General features: G+C 42.4%; 1 protein-coding gene across 3 annotated transcripts in view; it reads right to left on the reverse strand.

Annotated features, from left to right (window-relative positions):
* The window catches only part of LOC115110257 (NEDD8-conjugating enzyme UBE2F), an 89951-nt gene that overhangs the window by 22562 nt on the left and 51148 nt on the right, over positions 1–16241 (reverse strand). The gene's annotated exons all lie outside the window — the stretch shown is intronic.

A 16241-nucleotide genomic window follows, 5' to 3' on the forward strand; every position in this document is an offset into this window, starting at 1 on the left:
ATCGTGGGAAATATTAACAGAGCAAAGTACAGAGAGATCCTTGATGAAAACCTGCTCCAGAGCACTCAGGACCTCAGACTGGGGCCAAGGTTCACCAATGACCCTAAGCACACAACCAAGACAACGCAGTGGCTTCGGGACAAGACTCAATGTCCTTGATTGGCCCAGCCAGAGCCCGGACTTGAATCTGATCAAACATCTCTGAGAGTCCTGAAAATTGCTGTTCAGCGATGCTCCCCATCCAAAAGCGATTCAACAAAGTACTGAGTAAAGGGTCTGCATACTTATGTAAACATGATATCAGTTTATGTTAAATACATTTTTTTATTTTTTATGTTTTTGCTTTGTCATGATTGGGTATTGTGTGTAGATCGAGGGGAAAAAAACAATTGAATTCATTTTAGAATATGGCCGTAACGTAACACAATGTGTAAAAGGTCAAGGGTCGAATGAACTGTACTTAAGTATTCACACCCCTGTGCTATGATACTCCAAATTGAGCACAGGTGCCTCCAATTTCCTTTTATCATCATTGAGATGTCACTACAACTTGATTTGAGTCCACTGGTGGCCAATTCAATTGTTTGGACATGAGAAAACACAATACAAGCTCCCACAGCTGACAGTGCATGTCAGAGCAGAAACTACACCATGATGTCCAAGGAACTGTCCATAGATCTCTGAGGGAAGGGTATACAACTATTTCTAGTGTTGAAGGTTTCCCAAGAGCACAGTGGTCTCCATCATTGGGAAATTTAAAAATATGGAACTACGCAGACCTGCCTAGACCTGTCTGTAAGGCCAAACTGAGCAACCAGGCAAGAAGGACCTTGCACAGGGAGGTGATCAAGAACCCAATGACCACTCTGACAGAACTACAGAGTTTCTTGGGTGAGATGGGAGAAATTGCCAGAAGGTCAACAATCTCCTCAGCTCTTTACCAATCTGGGGCCGGATTCACAAAACCTTGTTAAGAAGAAATTTCTTCTTAGTTGAGCAAAGTTGCTATTTCTCAATAAAGTTATTGGAAATGTTCTTAAGGTTTATCCTAAGTTTCTTCCTAAGAAAAAAGTTAAGAAATGGGATTCTTAAAAATAATGCTTTAGGATTTCTTCTTGGAAATGTACTTAACTTTAGGACAACTAAACCCTTGTCATGAGACAAATGGATACTTTTGTAACCATGAACATTTTCTTGTGCCACAGACACAGTTGGTTACCTAATATTTAAATACAGCAAGAACACAAATGATCTCGATAGCTAGTAATTAACAATATATTACAATATTCTAGAAGTGTTAAATAGCTAGTGCTATCTCGTCAATTTGCAAAGAAAACTTGGCCAACGTTGAAGTCGTTAGCTATTTTGGCTATAATATCTTTACACGTCAGCTAGCTAACGCAGCTAACTAACTTACCAGTCGCACAGTCACTCTACCACCATTGTCATGATGGACGTCACCTTCTCCTCCAGCTGGTCCACATGAATGGTCTCTCAGCTCCCTTCTTAGCAGCCGACTTGATGTCGGACCACTTCTTTACGGCGTCACTGTCCCTTGCCATACCCCTGACGGCAGAGACAGACTCTGCAACTCACACCGATCCGTTCTTTTTGGTCTGCAGTGACCCCGCAGTTATCGAGTCTCCCCAGCAGCAACCTTTTCCTGGCTGCTATTTCCTCCATCACTTCAAAAATATTTTCTTGGTTATCCATTTTTGATTTTGACATTGCTAGTCTGATGGCTATAATGTGTGAAAAATTACGAAATAACCAAATCCAATCATTCCTGTCACATAGGGTTATTTATTGGTTTCAAGCACATCACTAACGTCAATGCCACATAAGAAGATATTGACGAATTCCTAAGAACATTTTGAGGAATTGCATTTATGAACTCATGAACTTCTTATGTTTTTTCATAAGTAATGTTTTGTGAATCCGGCCCCTGAGCTTCATTGGAGAGTGCCAGACGGAAGCCACTCCTGAGAAAAAAGGCACGACAGTACACCAGGAGTTTGCAAAAAGGCACGTGAAAGACTTTGACTATAAGGCAAAAGATTATGTGGTCTGATGAGAGAAAAATGTTACTCTTTGGCCTGAATGCAAAGCGCTATATATCTGGAGAAAAAGAAACAGACACAGCTCATTACATGTCAAACACCATCCCTACCGTGAAGCATGGTGGTGGCAGCATCATGCTATGGGGATGCTTTCCAGAGACAGGGACTCAGACTGGTCAGGATAGAGTTGGCAATGAATGGAGCCAAATGCAGGCAAATCCTTGAGGATAAGCTGCTTTAGAGTGCAAATGACAATAGACTGGGCCCAAGATTTTACGTTCCAAGAGGATAATGACCCCAAACATACAGCCAAAGCAACGCTAGAATGGCTTCAGAACAAGAAAGTTCTTGAGCGGCCCAGACTTGAATCCCATTGAAAATCCGTGGAAAGACTTGAAGATTGCTGTTCCCCGGAGTTCACCATCTAATTTAACAGAGCTTGAGAAAATCTGCAGGGAAGAATGAGAAAAAAAATATCCCCAAATACAGATGCGCAAAGCTGATAAAAACATACTAAAAGCCGCCTAAGGTGCTTCTGCCAAGAAATTACTCAGGGGTGTAATTACTTATGTAAATGAGATACAGACCTATTTCCTTTTCAATATATATCCAAACATTTCTAAAAACATGTTTTTACTTTGTCATTGTGGGGTATTGTGTGTAGATGGTTGAGAAACATTTAATCCATTTTGAATTCAGGCTGTAACAACATAATGTGGAATAAGTCAAGGGGTATGAATACTTTCGGAAGGCACTTTGTGTGTGTGTGTGTGTGTGTGTGTGTGTGTGTGTGTTTGTGTGTGTGTGTGTGTGTGTGTGTGTGTGTGTGTGTGTGTGTGTGTGCTGCCTGGTCGAGGAGGGGAAAGGTGACAGTAGCTGCGTGGGTTGGAGCTGTGCTGCACAGGAGAGGTGACAGCGTAGAGGGACAGTGTCACCCTCTCCACAACACAACACACTTATCATAGAGAATGCCCCAGGCCAACTTCTACAATACAAAAAAAGCTTCCATTTTTTTTTACCTGCTCTTTTCTAGAATTAGTTTGACCTTCATTTAAAGCAACCTGGTAGGACTGCAAAGTAACAATATACACTTCTGTCTACCGCAACTACCTGATAAAAGGTGTATGTCGCTCTAGTGAAATCAATTTCTCATCATTCTTTAGCACACATGAGGGGGAGTACAAGGCAGTGGTCAAGGGTAAAACTCTCACCAAACACACCAGTGTGTAGGCTGGATTAATCAGAGGAAAACATTTGACCCTAGTCTGTTATTAGACGTTTGAGTTCCGGGTCACAGAACAAAGTCAAATCTCACAGTAGACTACAGGTTCAGAGAGAGGGCCAGTGATCCATACTGTATTGATTGGTGGGGGACAGTAGGAGAGGCTGGGAGAGTGGTGCAGAGAGTAGCAGGGAAAAGTGCTGGACAGAGGGAGATAGCAGGGTGCTCAACAGAGGTATAAACTCCCAAACAGTGCACCCGAGGCTAGGGTTAGGATGTACTGTATGGATGAACAGTCTGAGGGCTTTATTATACAAAATATGGTAACCTGGATGTTCCAAAACAGCACTTGCTTGGATTAATCTACCCAACAAGACAGTGTTAGTGCGTGTGTGTGTGTCATCCAGCACCCCCTCTCTCCCCCACAGTGGTTAAAACAGTCAGGTGCAGTCCTCTCATACACTCTCAGTGCTCATCGACAAGGGACATAGGATATTGGCCTGTCAATAACTAGGGATGTGACAAATGTACAATTTGTCTTAACATTTAAACTGCCATTTTTTTCCTGTTTAACTCATAAGACTCTCGTAAGCCTCGTCTAAGCAGGGGGATGTGGGGTTATACTAAGCTATATGGAATTGTTTTAAGAAGGTCATACCAAAGATTATTTTGCTATTTGATTTGGAATTTTAAGACCCCTTGAAGTTAAAAACAGTTTGGACACACCTACTCATTCAAGGGTTTTTCTTTATTTGTATAATTTTCTACATTGTAGAATAATGGTGAAGACATCACAACTATGAAATAACACATTTGGAATCATGTAGTAACCATAAAAAGTGTTAAACAAATCAAAATATATTTTAGATTCTTCAAAGTAGCCACCCGTGGTCTTGTAGACAGCTTTGCACACTCTTGACAGAGGCCTGGGGCCGTTCTAGAGCAAATCAACCAACATGTACGTGTTTGTGAGAGTCTCTCACCTTTCCACAAAGGGGTCATATTAGTGTGTTGACCAAACTGTTCGGATGCTATAGATAGAAGTTGGCAGATCAGCTGTACCGAGTACCCGAGACACTTGTGGGGGTCGTAGAGCAAAAACTGCAAAAAACATTGTGTTCGTGAGAGTCTCGCACATAGAGGGGTCAATAGAGGGATCATAATATTGTGTAGGCTAAACCATTCCGATGCTACAGACGATTTTGACAAACACCATTCTAGCTCGGTCACCTTTCACTGCAGACGCGGAAGCGCGTTACATCCAATGCAAAAAAACACATCATAGGGATTGATTTATTATGGCGATTAGATTTCCGCGGGGGCGTGGACATTGACGTTAGGGGGTTAAAACGATAAATCATAAAATGACATGTGAATTCACAATGCAGATATGGTCCTGAGTATGACAGCTAGGGTGTGATGCAGTTCAATCTACTGCAGTCCTGGCTACCAAACAGCTGCTGTCCCCCATCCACTCAGCAATGATGGTGATTAATGATGCTTTTGGGTTCTCTGCTGCCTCTCCATGTTCTCAATGGTCAGTACATGGGACTTCATGCCCCACTTCTCATCAATGTGATGGCTCGTTGCAGTGCAGCGTGTTCATAGACGTCCAACAATCTGTTAACGCCACGTATGGTGTTTGAGAGCTCGCACTTTGTACTTGCAGACCAATCATAGTACAATTTCTCCACCCGGGACATCACGTAGCATCTTGTAGTCTGGTTCTAGATATGCCATCAGCGCCCATTGAAGCCGACATGCTCTACCATTGACAATGGCTGCAAATCAACTGCAATAATTTCAGTAATCAGAGCTGTGATTTTCTCACGCCATCCCTTATCGCACTTGTTTGTGTGAAAAACCTGTCTAACGTCTGTTGTTGGGGGGGCCTGCGCTGCTGCCAGCAATGGCTGGGGTCCCATGGTGCCTCCCTTTCAGATGGTTAAGCTACCACTGTAGCTCAATTCCACCTCGCAAAGTTTGCATTTCACCACCTTTTCATTTAAGTTCTCTAAGTATTGCCATACAGGACATCGCTGCAGTCACTTCCCTGTCTCACTCTCTGCCATTATTATTGTTAAAGATATGTAACGTGTAGAGCGCTTTATATCCATGGAAAATCATTTGATATATGCATATCTCCTCCTACCATTACAGCGTTGTTGCGTTACGGTGGTAGGTAGCCTAGTGGTTAGAGCGTTGGACAAGTAATTGAAAGGTTGCAAGATCGAATCCCCGAGCTAACAAGGTGAAAATCTGTCGTTTTGCCCCTGAACAAGGCAGTTAACCCACTGTTCCTAGGCCGTTATTGAAAATATAAGAATTTGTTCTTAACTGACTTGCCTAATTAAATAAAAGGTCAAATAAAATAAAAATTGTTTAAAAAAATGTTTTCCCTTTATGATGATGATCTGGACCTGTTAGTTGTATATTTGTGTTTACCAAACTGATTTTAATTGTGTAAAAAATAAAATACACAAATAAAGTTATTTTCGGTTAGAGATTTTTCTCTAAAAGTTAAAGATCCCAATTCAGTTTAAATGTTCACACCCCTAGTCAATACACCGATTAAGCAGGAGGCTAAGTGGCCACCAGATCATGGCGCCATCGAAGGACAGGAACCATGGAATTAATTACACCTGCAGATAGAGCCACAGGCTATTTGTCTGTCTGTAATCGTGCAAGGTTAGGAACTGTGGTCTGCAGAGCACAGCCAATAGTCTGGGAACAGGTTTAAGAAATCTTTGAGCTCTGCCTTAAAAGTAACTATCCTGTGTAAATCTCACTTTTAAAACTCATACCCAAATAATTTTGACTCATCCGATACCGATTTGTGTCCAAGGCATAAATTGGAGGGACCCCCCCCCTCACCTCAAAACGTGCATTTCAAATTTCACATACCTCTGATGAGACATTTAATGGAAAAATAATGAAAATGGCATAGTGCCAAAATGACTCATGTTTTGGCCTGTACTGTTTGTCACGGATGGAAGACAGGACAGAGAAAAGGAGGGAAGAGGACAGGAGAGGAAATCCAGACTTCCTCAACGCTCAAGGATACAAAAACTGATAACTGTTGATAGCCTTGTGTTTGAAAGGAGACTTTCAGAGGCTGGAGTTATTCTCAATTGATTGGCCATGGGTCACCGCATAAGGATTGAATGATAGTCTCTTTTGTTTCGCTCATACCAAGCTCAATTGACCCATCGGTGCACAGACCGATGGTTCAATTGGATGAAAAGCCTTTAGGAAACATGGAATTAAAGATTTAATGGAGCAGGGGATGCAGTGCACTCAAAGTATTCAGACCCTTGACTTTTTCCACATTTTATTACATTACATCCTTATTCTAAAATGGATGAAATCGTATTTTTCCCTCATTAATCGACACACAATACTCCATAATGACAAAGCAAAAACTAATATATATATATATTATTATATATCACATTTAAATAAGTATTCCACCCCTTTACTCAGTACTTTGTTGAAGCACCTTTGGCAGCGATAACAGCCCCAAGTCTTCCTGGGTATGAAGCTATGAGCTTGGCACACCTGTATTTGGGGAGTTTCTCCCATTCTTCTCTGCAGATCCCCTCAAGCTCTGTCAGGTTGGATGGGCAGCGTCGCTGCATAGCCATTTTCAGGTCTCTCCAGAGATGTTAGATCGGGTACAAGTCAGGGCTCTGGCTGGGCCACTCAAGGACATTGAGTCTTGTCCCGAAGATCTCTCTGTACTTTGCTCGGTTCATCTTTCCCTCAATACTGACTCGTTTCCCAGTCCCTGCCGCTGACAAAACATCCCCACAGCATGATGCTGCCATCACCATGCTTCACAGTAGGGATGGTGCCAGTTTTCTTCCAGACGTGACACTTGGCATTCAGGCCATAGAGTTCAATATCGGTTTAATCGACCAGAGAATCTTGTCCTTTAGGTACCCTTTGGCAAACTCCAAGCGGGATGTCATGTGCTGAGGAGAGGCTTCTGCCTGGCCGCTCTACCATAAAGGCCTGATTGGTGGAGTGCTGCAGAGATGGTTGTCCTTCTGGAAGGTTCACCCATCTTCACAGAGGAACTCTGGAGCTCTATCAGAGTGACCATTGGGTATCTTGATCACCTCCCAGACTAAAGCTCTTTTTCTCTACGATTGCTCAGTTTGGCTGGGCGGCCAGCTCTAGGAAGAGTCTTGGTGGTTCTAAACTTCTTCCATTTAAGAATTATGGAGGCCACTGTGTTCTTGGGGACCTTCAATGCTGCATAAATGTTTTGGTATCCTTCCCCAGATGTGTGCCTCGACACAATCTTGTCGTCTCGGAGCTCTACGGACAATTCCTTCGACCTCATGGTTTGGTTTTTGCTCTGACATGCACTGTCAACCGTGGGACCTTAAATAGACAGGTGGAATCCAATTAGGTTGTAGAAACATCTCAAAGATGATGCACCTGAGCTCAAAAGGAAAAGGGACTCAATACTTATGTAAATATATCACATTTCTAAAAACCTGTTTTCGCTTTGTCATTATGGGGTATTGTCTGTAGATTGATTGTAGAAAAAACAGTTATTTAATACATTTTAGAAGGCTGTAACGTAAAGAAATGTGGAAAAAAGTCAAGGGCTCTGAATACTTTCCGACTGCACTGTCTTTGGCGTGTTGTGTGACTTTGGGGTGACATCTGAACTATTTGTCACATTGAAGATATGTGATTGGAAAGCAGCATGCATTGCGTTTCTTGTATTTTCATCAAGCTAATCTCAGAGGGTGATTACACTCATCCAGTCTCGCTGTGACATTTTGTGCTGGGATATTTTGAGCCAAAAAATATCTTGAGGGGGGCTGAAGCTGAAAAATGTAAGATTTGAAAGGAGCAAGCATTGCGTCCCTGTTATTTTCATCTAGCTAATCTCGCAGGCTGATCACACTCACCCAGTCTCACTGACATTTTGTTCTGTAATATTTTGAGGGGACTGAATCTAATAAACACAACATTGTCAGAGACTCGCAACAACATATGCACAGGCAAAGTTGAAACTCTATGCATGCTAACAAAAGTCTTTCCCAGCATTTAAATAGACTCGCATGATTTACTAGAGTAGGAGCTTTGGAACATAAAGGACTGGGATAGTTCCTTCTCATCTTGGTCTGTGTACCCTGTGAGAAAGACAGAGCGAGAGCGAGCGAGAATGAGATGTACCAAAATCTATTATAGCTGCCAACACCTTAGGTGCTGAGGGAGTGTCTAGCTCATTTATCCAGAGCCCTCCTGAATCCTCTTACTGACAGCTAATAGACAGTTTGTTCCTATGGGCCATCTACTGGCAGCTAATAGACAGCTTGTTCCTATGGGCCAGCTACTGGTAGCTAATAGACAGCTTGTTCCTATGGACCAGCTACTGGTAGCTAATAGACAGCTTGTTCCTATGGACCAGCTACTGGTAGCTAATAGAGAGCTTGTTCCAATGGGCCAGCTACTGGCAGCTGATGGCTCAGACACACAAATAGCATTTGCTGGCTGAGAGTACTTAGCACCGCAATGTAATTTGCACACCAAATGTATATGTAGAGTCACATTATTGTCCTGTTGAAAGGTAAATTCATCTCCCAGTCTGGTGGAAAGCAGACTACTGGGTTTTCCTCTGCCTGTGCTTAGCTCCATTAAGTTTTTTTTATCCTGAAAGACTCCCCAGTCCTTAATGGTTACAATCACACACAACATGATGTAGCCACCACTATGCTTGAATATCTCTGAGCGGTTTCCTTCCTCTCCGTCAACTAAGTTAGGAAGGATGCCTGCATCTTTGTTCAAATCAAGTTTTATTAGTCACATGCGCCAAATACAAAAGGTGTAGACCTTACAGTGCAATGCTTACTTACGAGCCCCTAACCAACAATGCAGTTCAAAAAAGTATATGGATAAGAATAAGAAATAAAAGTAGCAAGTAGTTAAAGAGCAGCAGCAAAATAACAATAGCGAGACTATATACAGGGGTGTATCGGTACAGAGTCAATGTGCGAGAGGCATCGGTTAGTTGAAGTAATATGTACATGTAGGTTGAGTTATTAAAAGTGACTATGCAAAGACGATAACAACAGAGAGTAGCAGCAGTGTAAGGGGGGCAAATAGTCCATCTTTGTTGTCACTGGGTGTATTGATTCACCATCCAAAGTGAAATTAACAACTTCACCATGCTCAAAGGGATATTTCATGTCAATAAATGAATTAATAAAAACAATTGTGAAAATAAAAGCTGAAATATCTCTACACAACAAACATAAGATATATAAAAAAAAAAGAAGAATGACAAACTGAACAACTAAAAAGCACCCTGAGGAAAAGCAAAGTTAAAGATGTGTTTTAAGATCTCTTAAATATGCCCACAGTTTCGGTCCCCCTCAGGTTCTCTGGCAGGCTATTCCAGAGGCTGGGGGCATAATAACTTAAGCCTGCATCATGGTCCTGGGCTTTGGGATAGTTAAAAGGCCAGTGCCAGAGGACCTGAAGGACCTACTGTGTACAGAACTTAAAAGCATATCTGACATGTATTGGGGTGCACAATTGTGGATTGATTTAAAAACCAATAGAACAATCTTAAAATGTATTCTAAAACTCACAGGCAGTCAGTGCAGAGACCTTAAAACCTGTGTAATGTGTGCTCTCCGTCTGGTCTTGGTCAGTACACGCGCTGCAGCATTCTGTATGTTTTGCATTTGCCCAATCGCTTTCTTAGACCAGACAGGAGAGCATTACAGTAGTCAATTTTGCTTGTAATAAAAGCATGGATGAGTCTCTCTGTATTTACTGCTCAACTAAGGGACCTTACAGATAATTGTATGTGTGGGGTAGAGAGATGAGGTTGTCATAAAAAAATAAATGTTAAACACTGTTGTTGCACAAAGAGTCCATGCAACTTATTTTGTGACTGGTTAGGCACATTTTTACTCCTGAATGTATTTAGGCTTGCCATAACAAAGGGGTGGAATACTTGATTGATTCAAGACATTCCAGCTATTAATTAGTGAAAATTTGTAAAAATCATAATTCCACTTTGACATTATGGGGTATAGTGTGTAAGCCAGAGACCCAAAAATCTGAATTGAATCTATTTAAAATTCAACCTGTAACAAAACCAAATGTGGAAGACGTAAAGGGGTCTGAATACTTTCTAAAAGGCACTGGATGTCTGAACCGCTGCTGGGAAGTCTCTCTTGCTGTCTGTGTTCTGCCGTAGGATAGATAGAGTGGATTGACCACAGCTGTGTATCTTATGTTAGTGGGCAAGTGAGCGTTGTCGAAATCAAAACCCAAACCTCAAGTCATGACAAACTCACTTACAAAACTCTGTTTTGGACGAGACTGACCTTGTGACAAAAATGATCCCCATTTACACTTTGTAGTACATTTGACAGTAGAATAAATGTTTCTGACTAATATCGTTCATTGCCTAAAGAAAGCTCTATTTTTATCTATAAAGCTCTATTTTCTTCATACCCAAAAAGCCTACTATTTAGAACACAAGAATGAGTATTCAGACACGGCAACAGTCTCTTCCTGTTGCGGTCCCGCTACTGCCAATAGTAAGTAGGCTACATCCCAAATGGCACCCTATTCCCTATATATTGTAGTACTTTTTGAGCGCTAAAGGACATACAGTGGGGCAAAAAAGTATTTAGTCAGCCACTAATTGTGCAAGTTCTCTGCAAAGGGACCAGGACGACTGATCCGTGTAAAGGAAAGAATGAATGGGGCCATGTATCGTGAGATTTTGAGTGAAAATCTCCTTCCATCAGCAAGGGCATTGAAGATGAAACGTGGCTGGGTCTTTCAGCATGACAATGATCCCAAACACACCGCCCGGGCAACGAAGGAGTGGCTTCGTAAGAAGTATTTCAAGGTCTTGGAGTGGCCTAGCCAGTCTCCAGATCTCAACCCCATAGAAAATCTTTGGAGGGAGTTGAAAGTCCGTGTTGTCCAGCAACAGCCCCAAAACACCACTGCTCTAGAGGAGATCTGCATGGAGGAATGGGCCAAAATACCAGCAAGTGTGTGTGAAAACCTTGTGAAGACTTACAGAAAATGTTTAACCTCTGTCATTGCCAACAAAGGGTATATAACAAAGTATTGAGAAACTTTCGTTATTGACCAAATACTTATTTTCCACCATAATTTGCAAATAAATTCATTAAAAATCCTACAATGTGATTTTCTGGATTTTTTTCTCATTTTGTCTGTCATAGTTGAAGTGTACCTATGATGAAAATTACAGGCCTCTCTCATCTTTTTAAGTGGGAGAACTTGCACAATTGGTGGCTGACTAAATACTTTTGCCCCACTGTATAGGCGCTGGTCAAAAGTAGCGCACTATTTAAGGAATAGGGTGCCATTTGGAAAGCAGACCTTGTACAGCAGAAGATTACTTCAATTACTAGGCTGGCTAACTGACACGCAAAAGCACAGGTGTCCAGTAGAAAGAGCCTGAACAGGCAAGGAAACAGAACATGGCCATCACTTTAGGGACTGACTTTTAAATCACCTCCTCCTAAAGACTAATAATTCCAATCTTTTCCTCAGAACTGACAGTTAGTATTCCTCCAGTGCATCCTATTCTCTCTAATAGTTACTGTACATCACTGCCTCAAGTCAGGTCCTATCCTTCTTACACACCTTAGCTAGGCTTGGAGGTTATTCTGGATGTTATCACAGCATAAAAACGAACTGAGTCAGGCTAATGAGAATAACTTCATATCATAAGAATTTTAAACATGCCACGGTAACGGCTTTTGAAACAGTCATCATGCAGTAAATGACCCTGGCTGGCTGTGGGTGTCATCGGTAGCTAAGTAAGACGTTAGTTAGCCAGGGAACCACCTGAGGACGTCGTCATGGGGATATCAGAGCTGTTAATTACACCTGAATTGCAGAAACAGAAGACGATGAGCGAGCCAGGGAGAATGTGTGTGTGTGTGTGCTTGTATCTGTGTTTCCGTGTGCCTGTGTGTGTGTCTTTCCGTGTGCCTGTGTGTGTGTGTGTGTGTGTGTGTGGTATAAGGTATTGCAACTGTGACGTCTAGGAGACGAGCAACCGCACAACAATAACATATTGTCGCCTTTCAGTGTCACCTCATCTCCCTCGCCGTCAATGTAATCAATAGTTTTGAGCTCAGGGCCTAAATAGAGTGGCTGTGACACTACAAACTGAATCCATTCGAGCGGTACTGTATCTCAGTGTGTCAAAGGGGAAGAGAGGAGACGGAAGATGTGGCGTAGGCGCTACGCAGAGAGATGGGTTGGGTTGTGACTCACAGTGGCTTCTGATAAGAGAAACACCAGTGAGACACAATCAAGGCCTCAGGGTTGACTTCAAAGTCACTTCCCTGTCTCCTGTCTGGAAATATATTAGAATATTACTATTAAGATGAAAATGGTAAAAAAAAAGTGGTATGGTGCTGGTCATAAGTCATATGAAAAGATTTAACACATCTTTAATAGGCCTACAGGGAGGGAAAAAAGTATTTGATCCCCTGCTGATTTTGTACGTTTGCCCACTGACAAAGAAATGATCAGTCTATAATTTTAATGGTAGGTTTATTTGAACAGTGAGAGACAGAATAACAACAACAAAATCCAGGAAAATGCATGTCAAAAATGATATAAATTAATTTGCATTTTAATGAGGGAAATAAGTATTTGACCCCTCTGCAAAACATTACTCATTACTTGGTGGCAAAACCCTTGTTGGCAATCAGAGGTCAGACGTTTCTTGTAGTTGGCCACCAGGTTTGCACACATCTCAGGAGGGATTTTGTCCCACTCCTCTTTGCAGATCTTCTCCAAGTCATTAAGGTTGAGGCTGACGTTTGGCAACTCGAACCTTCAGCTCCCTCCACAGATCTTCTATGGGATTAAGGTCCGGAGACTGGCTTGAGCCACTCCTTTGTTGCCTTGGCCGTGTGTTTTGGGTCAGTGTCATGCTGGAATACCCATCCACGACCCATTTCCAATGCCCTGGCTGAGGGAAGGAGGTGCTCGCCCAAGATTTGACGGTACATGGCCCCGTCCATCGTCCCTTTGATGCGGTGAAGTTGTCCTGTCCCCTTAGCAGAAAAACACCCCCAAAGCATCAAGTCTCCGTATAAATGCACCTGCACTGTGATAGTCTCAGAGGTCTGTTAAAAGCGCAGAGAGCATCATGAAGAACAAGGAACACACCAGGCAGGTCCGAGATACTGTTGTGAAGAAGTTTAAAGCCGGATTTGGATACAAAAAGATTTCCCAAGCTTTAAACATCCCAAGGAGCACTGTGCAAGCGATAATATTGAAATGGAAGGAGTATCAGACCACTGCAAATCTACCAAGACCTGGCCGTCCCTCTAAACTTTCAGCTCATACAAGGAGAAGACTGATCAGAGATGCAGCCAAGAGGCCCATGATCACTCTGGATGAACTGCAGAGATCTACAGCTGAGGTGGGAGACTCTGTCCATAGGACAACAATCAGTTGTATATTGCACAAATCTGGCCTTTATGGAAGAGTGGCAAAGAAGAAAGCCATTTCTTAAAGATAACCATAAAAAGTGTTGTTTAAAGTTTGCCACAAGCCACCTGGGAGACACACCAAACATGTGGAAGAAGGTGCTCTGGTCAGATGAAACCAAAATTGAACTTTTTGGCAACAATGCAAAACGTTATGTTTGGCGTAAAAGCAACACAGCTCATCACCCTGAACACACCATCCCCACTGTCAAACATGGTGGTGGCAGCATCATGGTTTGGGCCTGCTTTTCTTCAGCAGGGACAGGGAAGATGGTTAAAATTGATGGGAAGATGGATGGAGCCAAATACAGGACCATTCTGGAAGAAAACCTGATGGAGTCTGCAAAAGACCTGAGACTGGGACGGAGATTTGTCTTCCAACAAGACAATGATCCAAAACATAAAGCAAAATCTACAATGGAATGGTTCAAAAATAAACATATCCAGGTGTTAGAATGGCCAAGTCAAAGTCCAGACCTGAATCCAATCGAGAATCTGTGGAAAGAACTGAAAACTGCTGTTCACAAATGCTCTCCATCCAACCTCACTGAGCTCGAGCTGTTTTGCAAGGAGGAATGGGAAAAAATTTCAGTCTCTCGATGTGCAAAACTGATAGAGACATACCCCAAGCGACTTACAGCTGTAATCGCAGCAAAAGGTGGCGCTACAAAGTATTAACTTAAGGGGGCTGAATAATTTTGCACGCCCAATTTTTCAGTTTTGATTTGTTAAAAATGTTTGAAATATCCAATAAATGTCGTTCCACTTCATGATTGTGTCCCACTTGTTGTTGATTCTTCACAAAAAATACAGTTTTATATATTTATGTTTGAAGCCTGAAATGTGGCAAAAGGTCGCAATGTTCAAGGGGGCCGAATACTTTCGCAAGGCACTGTATGTGCATTCTTGAGCAGGGGGACCTTGCGGGCGCTGCAGGATTTCAGTCCTTCACGGCGTAATGTGTTACCAATTGTTTTCTTGGTGACTATGGTCCAAGCTGCCTTGAGATCGTTGACAAGATCCTCCCGTGTAGTTCTGGGCTGATTCCTCACCTTTCTCATGATCATTGCAATTCCACGAGGTGAGATCTTGCATGGAGCCCCAGGCCGGGGGAGATTGACAGGTCTTTTGGGTTTCTTCCATTTGCAAATAATTGCACCAACTGTTGTCACCTTCTCACCAAGCTGCTTGGCGATGGTCTTGTGTTGGTCTACAATCTTGTTCCTGTCATCATTGGAGAGCTCTTTGGTCTTGTCCATGGTGCAGAGTTTGGAATCTGATTGATTGATTGCTTCTGTGGACAGGTGTCTTTAATACAGGTAACAAACTGAGATTAGGAGCACTCCCTTTAAGAGTGTGCTCCTAATCTCAGCTCATTACCTGTATAAAAGACACATGGGAGGCAGAAATCTTTCTGATTGAGAGGGGGTCAAATACTGATTTCCCACATTAAAATGCAAATCAATTTATAACATTTCTGACATGTGTTTTTCTGGATTTTTTTGTTGTTATTCTGTCTCTCACTGTTCAAATAAACCTACCATTAAAATTATAGACTGGTCATTTCTTTGTCAGTGGGCAAATGTACAAAATCAGCAGGGGATCAAATACTTTCCCCCCCTCACTTTAGGTTTGGAATTTGAAACACCCAATGACTTTTTGACAAGGGATCTTAAATCTATCTGGAAATGCAAAGCAAGTTCAATGCATAGCACATGTTCAACATATTGGCTCTCGGGTCAAGGACGTGCCATTTATCAAAGGAAAACCATTGTGGTTTTCAAGCAAGGAGCCCTGCTTCATAGTGAGCCAACTCCCTCAGGAGCAATACCTGTTAGCAGCAGACCACCACCACAGAGTAGAATGGGGCCTCGTTCAGAGAAATCAGTTTCTTTGGTTCAATAACACACACCCCACAACCGAGAAAAGTTTAGCAAAGTTCACCAGGTCAAACCGAGTGAGATGTATCCTACATTCTCAGTTTTGCAGTCTACCAACTGGAAATTAGGGCTAATGGCATTAAACTCTCACACAATTGAAAGTGCCCTCCTTTCAAGAGAAGACTGTGTTCTTTCAGTAGTAGAGATGAGAAAGTCAGGTGGGAAATAGAATGTCATGGTTACTGCTTAGTTTACAGAACACACTGTGCTTGTTGAGATCTTAGAAAGAACCTGAAGAAGCAGGTAAGGGATTTTGAAAGCGCTTCGCAATCGCTACTTCCACAATGAATGGCAATGTCCACTCCTTGCATACTTTTATGACGTACAAAGCTCCTTTTAGACTAGGGCTCCCATGTTCTCCTCCCCCTGCAGCAGTATCCATCTCCCTCTCAGAGCAGGGGTAGGAGGGTGAACGGTGCTTTAAAGATCCACTACTAGTTTAAGAGTGGGGGCGTTGGGACCACAGAGGTTCATTAAGATGGTCACT

Source organism: Oncorhynchus nerka, linkage group LG3 (genome assembly GCF_034236695.1).
Source record: "Oncorhynchus nerka isolate Pitt River linkage group LG3, Oner_Uvic_2.0, whole genome shotgun sequence".
In the NCBI taxonomy this organism is placed as follows: domain Eukaryota; kingdom Metazoa; phylum Chordata; class Actinopteri; order Salmoniformes; family Salmonidae; genus Oncorhynchus; species Oncorhynchus nerka.